Source organism: Salmo salar, unplaced genomic scaffold, assembly GCF_905237065.1.
Source record: "Salmo salar unplaced genomic scaffold, Ssal_v3.1, whole genome shotgun sequence".
NCBI lineage: Eukaryota > Metazoa > Chordata > Actinopteri > Salmoniformes > Salmonidae > Salmo > Salmo salar.
In genome coordinates this window covers 183,514-196,469 of record NW_025548293.1, presented here as the reverse complement: position 1 = coordinate 196,469, position 12,956 = coordinate 183,514, and the positions used below count along the sequence as shown (strand labels likewise).

Below are 12,956 nucleotides of genomic sequence, written 5' to 3'. Positions count from 1 at the left end.
TATACTGTGTACATATGCATTTATTATTTCTAGTAGGTTATGTCATACTGTGGTATGCATGTTGTTATTATTTTGTATATAGTTATACATACTGTATAATATACAGTAGTTATCTATCTGTATAAAGTTAAATGTACAGTTCACAAACCATCTCTTTACAGACAGTGAATTACAAAATTGTGGACTTTATGGAAATTAATTGTTGACATGACTGACATGGTGAACTCCATGAAATATAATATTTCTGTATGTACTGTGGATTTCACCGATGTCTTCTGCACACGTAAATAAAATGCCTTATTGTCCAAGTATAACATTTATTTATTTACCACCTTTAACCAAGGTCCTATTCCCCCATATAGTGCCCTCTCTACCACAACTGGGCGTCCTATTCCCCATATAGCACCCTACCTTTAACCAAGGCCCTATTCTAATATAGCTCCACCTTAACCAAGGCCCTATTCCCCATATAGTGCCCTACCATTAACCAAGGCCCTATTCCCCATATAGTGCCCTACCATTAACCAAGGCCCTATTCCCAATATAGCCCCACCTTTAACTAAGGCCGTATTCCCTATATAGTCCACTACCTTTAACCAAGGCTCTATTCCTTACATAGTGCCCTACCTTTAACCAAGGCCCTATTCTCATATAGTGCCCTACCTTTAACCAAGGCCCTATTCTATTATAGTGCCCCTACCTTTAACCAAGGCCCGCCTCATAGTGCCCTACCTTAAACTCAAGGCCCTATTCCTATAGTGCCCTACCTTAAACCAAGGCCCTATTCCCCATATAGTGCCCTACCTTTAACCAAGGCCCCATACCCCATATAGTGCCCCACTTTAACCAAGGCCCTCCCTCATTCATCACTAACCAAGGCCCTATTCCCTATATAGTCCACTACCTTTAACCAAGGCCCTATTCCCCATATAGCAGTCCTCTACCTTAAACCAAGGCCCCATTCTATATAGTGCCCTACTTTAACCAAGGCCCCACCCCATATAGTGCCCTTACCTTTAACCAAGGCCCTATTCTACTATAGTGCCCTACTCTTAACCAAGGCCCCATACCTACATAGTGCCCTACCTTTAACCAAGGCCTGGCCACTCGTGGAAAGTTGTGCATTATCTAGAAATTAGTCCAGCCAAAGCCCTTCATTGGAACAGAGCTTTTGACCTTGTAGCAGAACGGTGAGTCTGAGCAGAGCAGCACTTTCCTGAAGGTGTGTCGTAGCTCTGCGCGCGGAAGGCGATGTACCGGGTCTACGGGCGGGCGTGACTCCATCAGCAGAACCAAATTCAGCTGGAACAGAGAACGGTAGCACCTACAGTAAGGGTTCTCTACGAACACCATGAGGAGGAGGGGAGATGGAGGAAGAAAGGTGCCCAGCACACCACGAACACAATCGAACAGCATGGTGAGCGGAGAGGCCCCCGGGAGGCTGCGGTGAGGCGTGGCACTCTCCGGGCAGCGCTGCACACCTCCTGGAAGCGTGGGAACGAGCCAACAGGGAACATGTGGACGTAGAGGCAAGAGGATGAGGAGCAGCGAGACGTAGGAAGAGCACGATGAAAAAGATCTTTACGACCGCTGCCGTGAACGCCACCATGACCGCCCGCGACGCCTCGCAAAGCGCCCAGAGATCTCGCCAGGCGCACTGCCCGCCTCATGGTCATGACATGTGGTAGTTGAGCGCGTGAAAGATGGTGACGAAGTCCACAGCCGGCTGCAGCTGCGGAACCGGCAACCACAGGCTGTCATGACGCCGCCACCTCCGGACGAGTCCCTCGGGATCCAGTGCTGGCCACGCTCGCGGAACACCATCATCAGGGTCTCCCAGGTCTTGCAGAGGGAGGAGACGGTGTTGAACGTGGGGCTGTGGCTACAGACAAACATGTACATCGGGAGTGGAGGTTCTTACAGTCACCACTTAGCCAACACCACCAGGTTCCACTGAGAGACACCATACCAAATACAAAGAACACCAGGTGGGGGACCTTCACCACCTGGCAGTCTGTGTGGTTGGACGGGAGAGCTGAGCCATCATTCATCATGCGGAGAGACCACAGACAGTGTCAGATGCCGGCCAACAGCAGATCAGATCAGGTGTTTGTGAGCAACGCCCAGAATAAATCAGGACAGAGTTTTTCAGAGTAACGTCCAGATCAGATCAGAACAGGGTGTTTCAGAGTAACGCCCAGATCAGATCAGAACAGGGCGTTTCATCTTAATTCTGTATTGTTGGTACTGTCCTCAGCAGTGTGATGGCACTCTGAATGGACCTGCTGGGCAGTGGTTGGGCTAGAAGGATCACGTTAGTAGACCAGGTACTCTGGAGAGGAGGAGATGATTCTGGAGATGAGGAGATGATTCTGAGAGGGGAGGAGATGATTTCCAGAGAGGAGGAGATGATTCTGAAGAGGAGGAGATGATTCTGGAGAGGAGGAGATGATTCTGAGGAGGAGGAGATGATTCTGAAGAGGAGGAGATGATCTTAGAGAGGAGGAAGATTCTAGAGAGGGAGGTGATGATTCTGAAGAGGAGGAGATGATTCCTGAGAGGAGGAGATGATTCTAGAGAGAGAAGACAGATTCTGAGAGGAGGAGATGATTCTAGAGAGGAGAAGATGATTCTAGAGAGGAGGAGATGATTCCTGAGGAGGAGATGATTCTAGAGAGGAGGAGATGATTCTAGAGAGAGGAGATGAGAGAGAGGAGGAGATGATTCTAGAGAGGAGGAGATGATTCTAGAGAGGAGGAGATGATTCTGGAGAGGAGGAGATGATTCTAGGAGAGGAGGAGATGATTCTGAGTGGAGGAGGAGATGACACCCACCTGTGGAAAGAACAAAAACATGAAAGAAATTACATCAAATTTAATTGAACACAAGATGAGATAACGTAGCCAGGACATCGTGATATACAGGCCTGGGCCTTGCCATCGTGATATACAGGCCTAAGGCCTGTGTGTGTGTGTGTGTGTGTGTGGTTGTGTGTGTGTGTGTGGTGTTTGTGGTGTGGGTGTGTTGTGTGTGGTGTGTTGTGTGTGGTGTGTTGTGTGGGTGTGTGTGTGTGTGTGTGTGTGGTGTGTGTGTGGTGTGTGTGGTGTGTGTGTGTGGTGTTTGTGTGTGTGTGTGTGTACGGCGTCAGTGTTTGTTAGTGTGTGTATGTATAGGTAGTGTATGTAGTGTATTCACGTGTGGGGAAGCCAAGACTCCTCCACTCCAAAGAAAAACATATTACAGCATATGTGTTGTGATAATTGTGTTGTTTGCTCTATAACCTGTTAGTTCATATGCCTTTGCCATCGTGATATATAGGCCTTGCCATCGTGTATATAAGGCCTAAGGCCTTTAAGCCCGTGATATATAGGCCTAAGGCCTTGACATCGTGATATATAGGCCTTGCCATCGTGATATATAGGCCTTGCCATCGCTGGATATACAGGCGCTCAAGGCCTTGCCATCGTGATATATGCCCTAAGGCCTTGCCATCGTGATATACAGGCCTTGCCTAAGCGTGATATATGGGCCTAAGGCCTTTGCCGCCTGATATATCGCCTTCAAGGCCTTGCCATCGTGGTATATAGGCCTAAGGCCTTGCCATCGTGATGGCCTAAGGCCTTTGCCATCCGTGATATATAGGCCTGGGCGCTTGCCATCCGTGACAGGCCTAAGGCCTTGCCATCGCGAATGCGCTCGGCTAAGGCCCCTTTGCAATCGTGATATACAGGCCTTGCCATCGTGATATATAGGCCTAAGGCCTTGCCATCCGTGATATATAGGCCTTGCCATGCGTGATATATGGCCCCAAGGCCTTGCCATTTGTGATATACAGGCCTTGCCATCGTGATATACAGGCCCTAAGCGCCTGCCATCGTGATATACGGCGCTCCAGGCGCTTGCCATATCGTGATATATAGGCCTACCAATTGTCGTGATATACAGGCCTAAGGCCTTGCCATCGTGATATGCAGGCGTCTTGCCATCGTGATATACGCCTAAGGTTTTGCCATCGTGATATGGCCTAAGGCCTTGCCATCGTGATATACAGGTCGCAAAACCATTATATAGGCCTAAGGCCTTTCCATCGTGGATATACAGGCCTAAGGCCTTGCCATCGTGATATGCAGCGCTTCTGGGCCTTGCAATCGTGATACAGGCCTTGCCATCGTATTATATGGGCCTCAAGGCCTTTGCCATACGATATATACGCCTAAGGGGCCTTGCCATCGTGGTATATAGGCCTAAGGCCTTGCCATCGTGATATACAGGCCTTGCCATCGTGATATATAGGCCTAAGGCCTTGCCATCGTGATATACAGGCCTAAGGCCTTGCATCGTGATATACGGGCCTAAGGCCTTGCAATCGTGATATACAGGCCTTGCCATCGTGATATATAGGCCCATAAGGCCTTTGCCATAGTGATATATAGGCCTAAGGCCTTGCCATCGTGATATAGTAGGCCTTGCCATCGTGATATAGGCCTAAGGCCTTGCCATCGTGATATACAGGCCTTGCCATCGTGGGATATACCAGGCCTGAGGCCTTGCCATCGTGGTGATAACAGGCCTGAGGCCCTTTTGCCATCGTGATATACAGGCCTGAGGCCGCCATCGTGATATGGCCTAAGGCCTTGCCATCGTGATATACAGGCCTTGCCATCGTGATATACAGGCCAGAGCGCCTTGCCATCGTGATATACAGGCCCGAGGCCTTGACATCGTGATATACAGGCCTAAGGCCTTGACATCGTGATATACGAAGGCGCTCAAGGCCTTGACATCGTGATATATAGGCCTAAGGCCTTGCCATCGTAGATATGGCGCTAAGGCCTTGACATCGTGATATACAGGCCTAAGGCCTTGCCATCGTGATATATAGGCCTAAGGCCTTGCCATCGTGATATACAGCCCTAAGGCCTTGCCATCGTGATATACAGGCCTGCCATCGTGATATATAGGCCTTGCCATCGTGATATATAGGCCTAAGGCCTTGACATCGTGATATATAGGCCTAAGGCCTTGCCATTGTGATATAAGGCTTTCAAGGCTGTTTATCAGACCAGAGGACATTTCTCCCTAAAAGTAGCGATCTTTGTCCCCATGTGCAGTTGCAAACCGTAGTCTGGCTTTTTTTAATGGCGGTTTTGGAGCAGAGGCTTCTTCCTTGCAGAGCGGCCTTTCAGGTTAAGTGCGTCGATATAGGACTCGTTTTACTGTGGATATAGATACTTTTATACCTGTTCCTCCAGCATCTTCACAAAGGTCCTTCTTTGTTCTCGGGATTTATTTGCACTTTTCGCACCAAAGCACATTCATCTCTAGGGAGACCAGAACGCCTCTCCTTCCTGAGCGGTATGACGGCTGCGTTGTCCCATGGTGTTTATACTGGTGTACTATTGTTTGTACAGATGAACGTGGTACCTTCAGGCGTTTGGAAATTGCTCCCGGGGATGAACCAGACTTGTGGAGGTCTATAATTTTTTTTCAAAGGTCTTGGCTGATTTATTTAGATTTTCCCAGGATGTCAAGCAAAGAGGCACCGAGAATTGACTCAAATGATGTCAATTAGCCTATCAGAAGCTTTCCAAAGCCATGACATCATTTTCTGGAATTTTCCAAGCTGTTTAAAGGCAACTTAGTGTATGTAAACTTCGACCCACTGGAATTATGATACAGCGAATGATAAGTGAAATAATCTGTCTGTAAACAATTGTTGGAAAAATGACTTGTGTCGTGCACAAAAGTAGCTGACATCGCTCGTCCGTATGTATATTAGTCTTTAGATGTGTGTGCATTGGGTATCTGCTGTTAATGTGTGTGTATTGGGTATATGCTGTGTAATGTGTGTGTATATCCTGTGTAATGTGTGTGTATTGGGTATATGCTGTGTAATGTGTGTGTATATGCTGTGTAATGTGTGTGCATTGGGTATATGCTGTGTAATGTGTGATATGCTGTGTAATGTGTGTGTATATGCCTTAATGTGTGGGTATCTGCTGTGTAATGGTGTGTATTGGGTATATGCTGTGTAATGTGTGGGTATCTGCTGTGTAATGTGTGTGTTATATGCTGTGTAATGTGTGTGTATATGCTGTGTAATGTGTGTGCATTTGGTATATGCTGTGTGTAATGTGTGTATATCCTTTGTAATGTGTGTATATGCTGTGTAATGTGTGTATATGCTGTGTAATGTGTGTGCATTGCGATCTGCTGTGTAACTCGTTAGATATTACTGCACAGACGGAGCAAGAAGCACAAGCATTTCACTGCACGCACTCACCGATTCACTGCACCCGCGTTCACTGCACCCGCGATTCACTGCACCCGGCGATCACCCGCTGCACTCGCGTTAACCCACTACACCCGCGATTCACTACCCACTGCACCCGCAATTCACTACACTATCTTAGTCCGTTCCGCCTGACACCGGCTCGTCCGTATGTATATTAGTCTTAATTCATTCCTACTTAGATGTGTGTGCATTGGGTATATGCTGTGTAATATATGCTGTGTAACGTGTTATGGGATCGCTGGAATGTGTGTGTTGGGTATCTGCTGTGAAATGTGTATTGTGTATATGCTGTGTAATGTGTGTGTATTGGGTATATGCTGTGTAATGTATTGGGTATCTGCTGTGTAATGTGTGTGTATATGCTGTTGTAATGTGTGTGTATTGGGTATATGCTGTGTAATGTGTGTGTATTGGGTATCTGCTGTGTAATGTGGCTATTATTTGGGTATTGGGTCTTGCTGTGTAATGTGTGTATTGGGTATATGCTGTGTAATGTGTGTGTATGCTGTGTAATGTGTGTGCATTGGGTATATGCTGTGTAAATGTGTGGGTATATGCTGTGTAATGTGTAGTGTATTGGGTAATCTGCTTTGTAATGTGTGATTTTATATGTATGTGAATGTGTGTGTATTGGGTATATGCTGTGTAATGTGTGTGTATTGGGTATCTGCTGTGTAATGTGTGTGTGTATTGGGTATCTGCTGTGTAAATGTGTGTGTATTGGGTATACTGCTGTGTAATGTGTGGGTATTGGGTATATGCTGTGTAATGTGTGTGGTATATGCTGTGTAATGTGTGTTATTGGGTATATGCTGTGTAATGTGTGTGTATATGCTATGTAATGTGTGTGTATTGGGTATCTGCTGTGTAATGTGTGGGTATTGGGTATACTTGCTGTGTAATGTGTGTGTATATGCTGTGTAATGTGTGTGTATATGCTGTGTAATGTGTGTGTATTGGGTATCTGCTGTGTAATGTGTGTGTATATGCTGTGCTAATGTGTGTGTATTGGGTATCTGCTGTGTAATGTGTGTGCATTGGGTATATGCTGTGTAATGTGTGTTATATGCTGTGTAATGTGTTGTATTGGGTATATGCTGTGTAATGTGTGTGTATTGGGTATCTACTGTGTAATGTGCTGTGTATTGGGTATATGCTGTGTAATGTGTGTGTGATATGCTGTGTAATGTGTGTGTTATTGGGTATCTTCTGTGTAATGTGTGTGTATTGGGTATCTGCTGTGTAATGTGTGTGTATATGCTGTGTAATGTGTGTGTATATGCTGTGTAATGTGTGTGTATCTGCTGTGTAATGTGTGGGTATTGGGTATATGCTGTGTAATGTGTGTGTATATGCTGTGTAATGTGTGTGTATATGCTGTGTAATGTGTGTGTATTGGGTATCTGCTGTGTAATGTGTGTGTATATGCTGTGTAATGTGTGTGTATTGGGTATCTGCTGTGTAATGTGTGCATTGGGTATATGCTGTGTAATGTGTGTGTATATGCTGTGTAATGTGTGTGTATTGGGTATATGCTGTGTAATGTGTGTTTATTGGGTATCTGCTGTGTAATGTGTGTGTATTGGGTATATGCTGTGTTAATGTGTGTGTATATGCTGTGTAATGTGTGTGTATTGGGTATCTTCTGTGTAATGTGTGTGTGTATTGGGTATCTGCTGTTAATGTGTGTGTATATGCTGTGTAATGTGTGTGTATATGCTGTGTAATGTGTGTGTATATGCTGTGTAATGTGTGTGTATCTGCTGTGTAATGTGTGGGTATCTGCTGTTAATGTGTGTGTATATGCTGTGTAATGTGTGTGTATTGGGTATCTGCTGTGTAATGTGTGGCATTGGGTATATGCTGTGTAATGTGTGTGTATATGCTGTGTAATGTGTGTTATATGCTGTGTAATTTTATATTTGTGTAATGTGTGTGTATATGCTGTGTAATGTGTGTGTATTGTGTGTGCATTGGGTATCCTCCATGTATAACTTCGTTAGATATTACTGCACAGGCGTGAGCAAGAAGCACAAGCATTTCACTGCACCCAGCTTAATCACTGCACCGGATTCACTGCACCCGTTTCACTACACCCGCGTTTCACTGCACCGCGCTTCACTGCACCCGCGTTTCACTGCACCCGCGTTCCTGCACCGCTTTCACTGCACTGCGTTCACTGCACCCGCGTTCACCTGCACCCGCGATTCACTGCACCCGTTCACTGCACCGCGATTCACTGCACCCGCGTTTCACTGCACCCGCGATTCACTGCACCCGCGATTCACTGCACCCGCGATTCACTGCACCCGCGTTTCACTGCACCGCGTTTCACTGCACCCGCGATTCACTGCACCCGCGATTCACTGCACCACCATGTCTTAGATCTATCCAGGCTGAACTGTATCCACTGTATCCACCATGTCTTAGATCTATCCAGGCTGAACTGTATCCACCATGTCTTAGATCTATCCAGGCTGAACTGTATCCACCATGTCTTAGATCTATCCAGGCTGAACTGTATCCACTGTATCCACCATGTCTTAGATCTATCCAGGCTGAACTGTATCCACCATGTCTTAGATCTATCCAGGCTGAACTGTATCCACTGTATCCACCATGTCTTAGATCTATCCAGGCTAAACTGTATCCACCAAGATCTATCCAGGCTGAACTGTATCCACCATGTCTTAGATCTATCCAGGCTGAACTGTATCCACTGTATCCACCATGTCTTAGATCTATCCAGGCTGAACTGTATCCACCATGTCTTAGATCTATCCAGGCTGAACTGTATCCACCATGTCTTAGATCTATCCAGGCTGAACTGTATCCACCAAGATCTATCCAGGCTGAACTGTATCCACCATGTCTTAGATCTATCCAGGCTGAACTATTGAGAATCCACCATGTCTTGATCTCTCCAGCTGAACTGTATCCACCATGTCTTAGAATCTATCCAGGCTAACTTATCCACTTATCCACCATTTTAATCTCCCTAACTGTATCCCCATGTCTTAGATCTATCCGTACTTATCCACCATGTCTTAGATCTATCCAGGCTGAACTATTGATGAATCTTACCAGCGTGACGATATCTCTCCGAAAGCTCTCCAACCTGATGACTAGGAGGTCTTCAGGGCTGTTTAAAAAATCCTTACAGGCTGTTGTGTTGTCCAGTCACTGTCCTGTCGGGTCTCATTACAGAGATCTATAGGAGAGTGGAACTGTACACTTCCTGCAGTAGGAGACTGAGGATATTTCCCAAATACCACCCTATTCACTACATAGTGCCCTGTGGGCCCTGGTCAAATGTAGTGTGCGCTGCATAGGGAATAGGTTGTCATTTGGGAGGAAACCTGTAACGAACACTACTCTTGTTATTGTACCCTTGGGTGACGTCATCGACCGCTGGATGTTGTCTCTGCTGTTTCACAAGGCCTTCTGAACGACAACCCTCAACCCAAAAGCTGAAGCAAATTAAATGTTTTTTCTGTCATTGAAAGACGTGTGTTTTTCACCTACAGAAAAGCACTGACAATTATTATCTATTATCTAAATGAAATCTATTAGAAATGCATAACAAGGACCCAGCGCAGACTAACAGCATACCATACCAGGACCCAGTGCAGACTAACAGCATACCATACCAGGACCCAGTGCAGACCAGCAGCATACCACAAGGACCCAGTGCAGACTAACAGCATACCATACCAGGACCCAGTGCAGACCAACAGCATACCATACCAGGACCCAGCGCAGACTAACAGCATACCGGACCCAGTGCAGACCAACAGCATACCAGGACCCAGTGCAGACCAACAGCATACCATACCAGGACCCAGTGCAGACCAGCACATACCATACAAGGACCCAGTGCAGACTAACAGCATACCATACCAGGACCCAGTGCAGACCAACAGCATACCAGGACCCAGTGCAGACCAACAGCATACCATACCAGGACCCAGCACAGACCAACAGCATACCAGGACCCAGTGCAGACTAACAGCATACCAGGACCAAGTGCAGACCAACAGCATACCAGGACCCAGTGCAGACTAACAGCATACCATACCAGGACCCAGTGCAGACCAACAGCATACCAGGACCCAGTGCAGACTAACAGCATACCAGGACCCAGCGCAGACCAACAGCATACCAGGACCCAGTGCAGACTAACAGCATACCATACCAGGACCCAGCGCAGACCAACAGCATACCAGGACCCAGTGCAGACTAACAGCATACCATACCAGGACCCAGTGCAGACCAACAGCATACCAGGACCCAGTGCAGACTAACAGCATACCATACCAGGACCCAGTGCAGACTAACAGCATACCAGGACCCAGTGCAGACCAACAGCATACTAGGACCCAGTGCAGACTAACAGCATACCATAACAGGACCCAGTGCAGACTAACAGCATACCATACCAGGACCGAATGCAGACCAACAGCATACCATACCAGGACCCAGTGCAGACCAACAGCATACCATACCAGGACCCAGTGCAGACTAACAGCATACCATTCCAGGACCCAGTGCAGACCAACAGCATACCAGGACCCAGTGCAGACTAACAGCATACCATACCAGGACCCAGCGCAGACCAACAGCATACCACACCAGGACCCAGTGCAGACTAACAGCATACCAGGACCCAGCGCAGACCAACAGCATACCAGAACCCAGTGCAGACTAACAGCATACCATACCAGGACCCAGCGCAGACCAACAGCATACCAGGACCCAGTGCAGACTAACAGCATACCATACCAGGACCCAGTGCAGACTAACAGCATACCATAACAGGACCCAGTGCAGACTAACAGCATACCATACCAGGACCCAGTGCAGACTAACAGCATACCATACCAGGACCCATCGCAGACCAACAGTATACCATACCAGGACCCAGCGCAGACCAACAGTATACCATACCAGGACCCAGTGCAGACCAACAGCATACCATACCAGGACCCAGTGCAGACCAACAGCATACCATACCAGGACCCAGTGCAGACCAACAGCATACCATACCAGGACCCAGTGCAGACCAACAGCATACCATACCAGGACCCAGTGCAGACCAACAGCATACCAGGACCCAGTGCAGACCAACAGCATACCAGGACCCAGTGCAGACCAACAGCATACCAGGACCCAGTGCAGACTAACAGCATACCATACCAGGACCCAGTGCAGACTAACAGCATACCATACCAGGACCCAGTTCAGACCAACAGCATACCATACCAGGACCCAGTGCAGACCAACAGCATACCATACCAGGACCCAGTGCAGACCAACAGCATACCATACCAGGACCCAGTGCAGACCAACAGCATACCATACCAGGACCCAGTGCAGACTAACAGCATACCATACCAGGACCCAGTGCAGACTAACAGCATACCATACCAGGACCCAGCGCAGACCAACAGCATACCAGGACCGTGCAGACCAACAGCATACCAGGACCCAGTGCAGACCAACAGCATACCAGGACCCAGTGCAGACCAACAGCATACCAGGACCCAGTGCAGACTAACAGCATACCATACCAGGACCCAGTGCAGACTAACAGCATACCAGGACCCAGTGCAGACTAACAGCATACCATACCAGGACCCAGTGCAGACCAACAGCATACCATACCAGGACCCAGTGCAGACCAACAGCATACCATACCAGGACCCAGTGCAGACTAACAGCATACCATACCAGGACCCAGTGCAGACCAACAGCATACCATACCAGGACCCAGTGCAGACCAACAGCATACCATACCAGGACCCAGTGCAGACCAACAGCATACCATACCAGGACCCAGTGCAGACCAACAGCATACCATACCAGGACCCAGTGCAGACCAACAGCATACCATACCAGGACCCAGTGCAGACAAACAGCATACCATACCAGGACCCAGTGCAGACTAACAGCATACCATACCAGGACCCAGTGCAGACCAACAGCATACCATACCAGGACCCAGTGCAGACCAACAGCATACCATACCAGGACCCAGTGCAGACCAACAGCATACCATACCAGGACCCAGTGCAGACCAACAGCATACCATACCAGGACCCAGTGCAGACCAACTGCATACCATACCAGGACCCAGTGCAGACCAACAGCATACCATACCAGGACCCAGTGCAGACAAACAGCATACCATACCAGGACCCAGTGCAGACTAACAGCATACCATACCAGGACCCAGTGCAGACCAACAGCATACCATACCAGGACCCAGTGCAGACCAACAGCATACCATACCAGGACCCAGTGCAGACCAACAGCATACCATACCAGGACCCAGTGCAGACCAACAGCATACCATACCAGGACCCAGTGCAGACTAACAGCATACCATACCAGGACCCAGTGCAGACCAACAGCATACCATACCAGGACCCAGTGCAGACCAACAGCATACCATACAAGGACCCAGTGCAGACCAACAGCATACCATACCAGGACCCAGTGCAGACCAACAGCATACCATACCAGGACCCAGTGCAGACCAACAGCATACCAAGGACCCAGTGCAGACCAACAGCATACCCAGGACCCAGTGCAGACCAACAGCATACCATACCAGGACCCAGTGCAGACCAACAGCATACCATACCAGGACCCAGTGCAG

At 48.0% G+C, this 12,956-nt stretch overlaps 1 pseudogene; it reads right to left on the bottom strand.

The window, feature by feature from the left end:
* Positions 1–1,128: 1,128 nt before the first annotated feature.
* On the bottom strand, positions 1,129–2,051 carry LOC123732854 (adrenocorticotropic hormone receptor-like; annotated as a pseudogene).
* Positions 2,052–12,956: the final 10,905 nt, after the last annotated feature.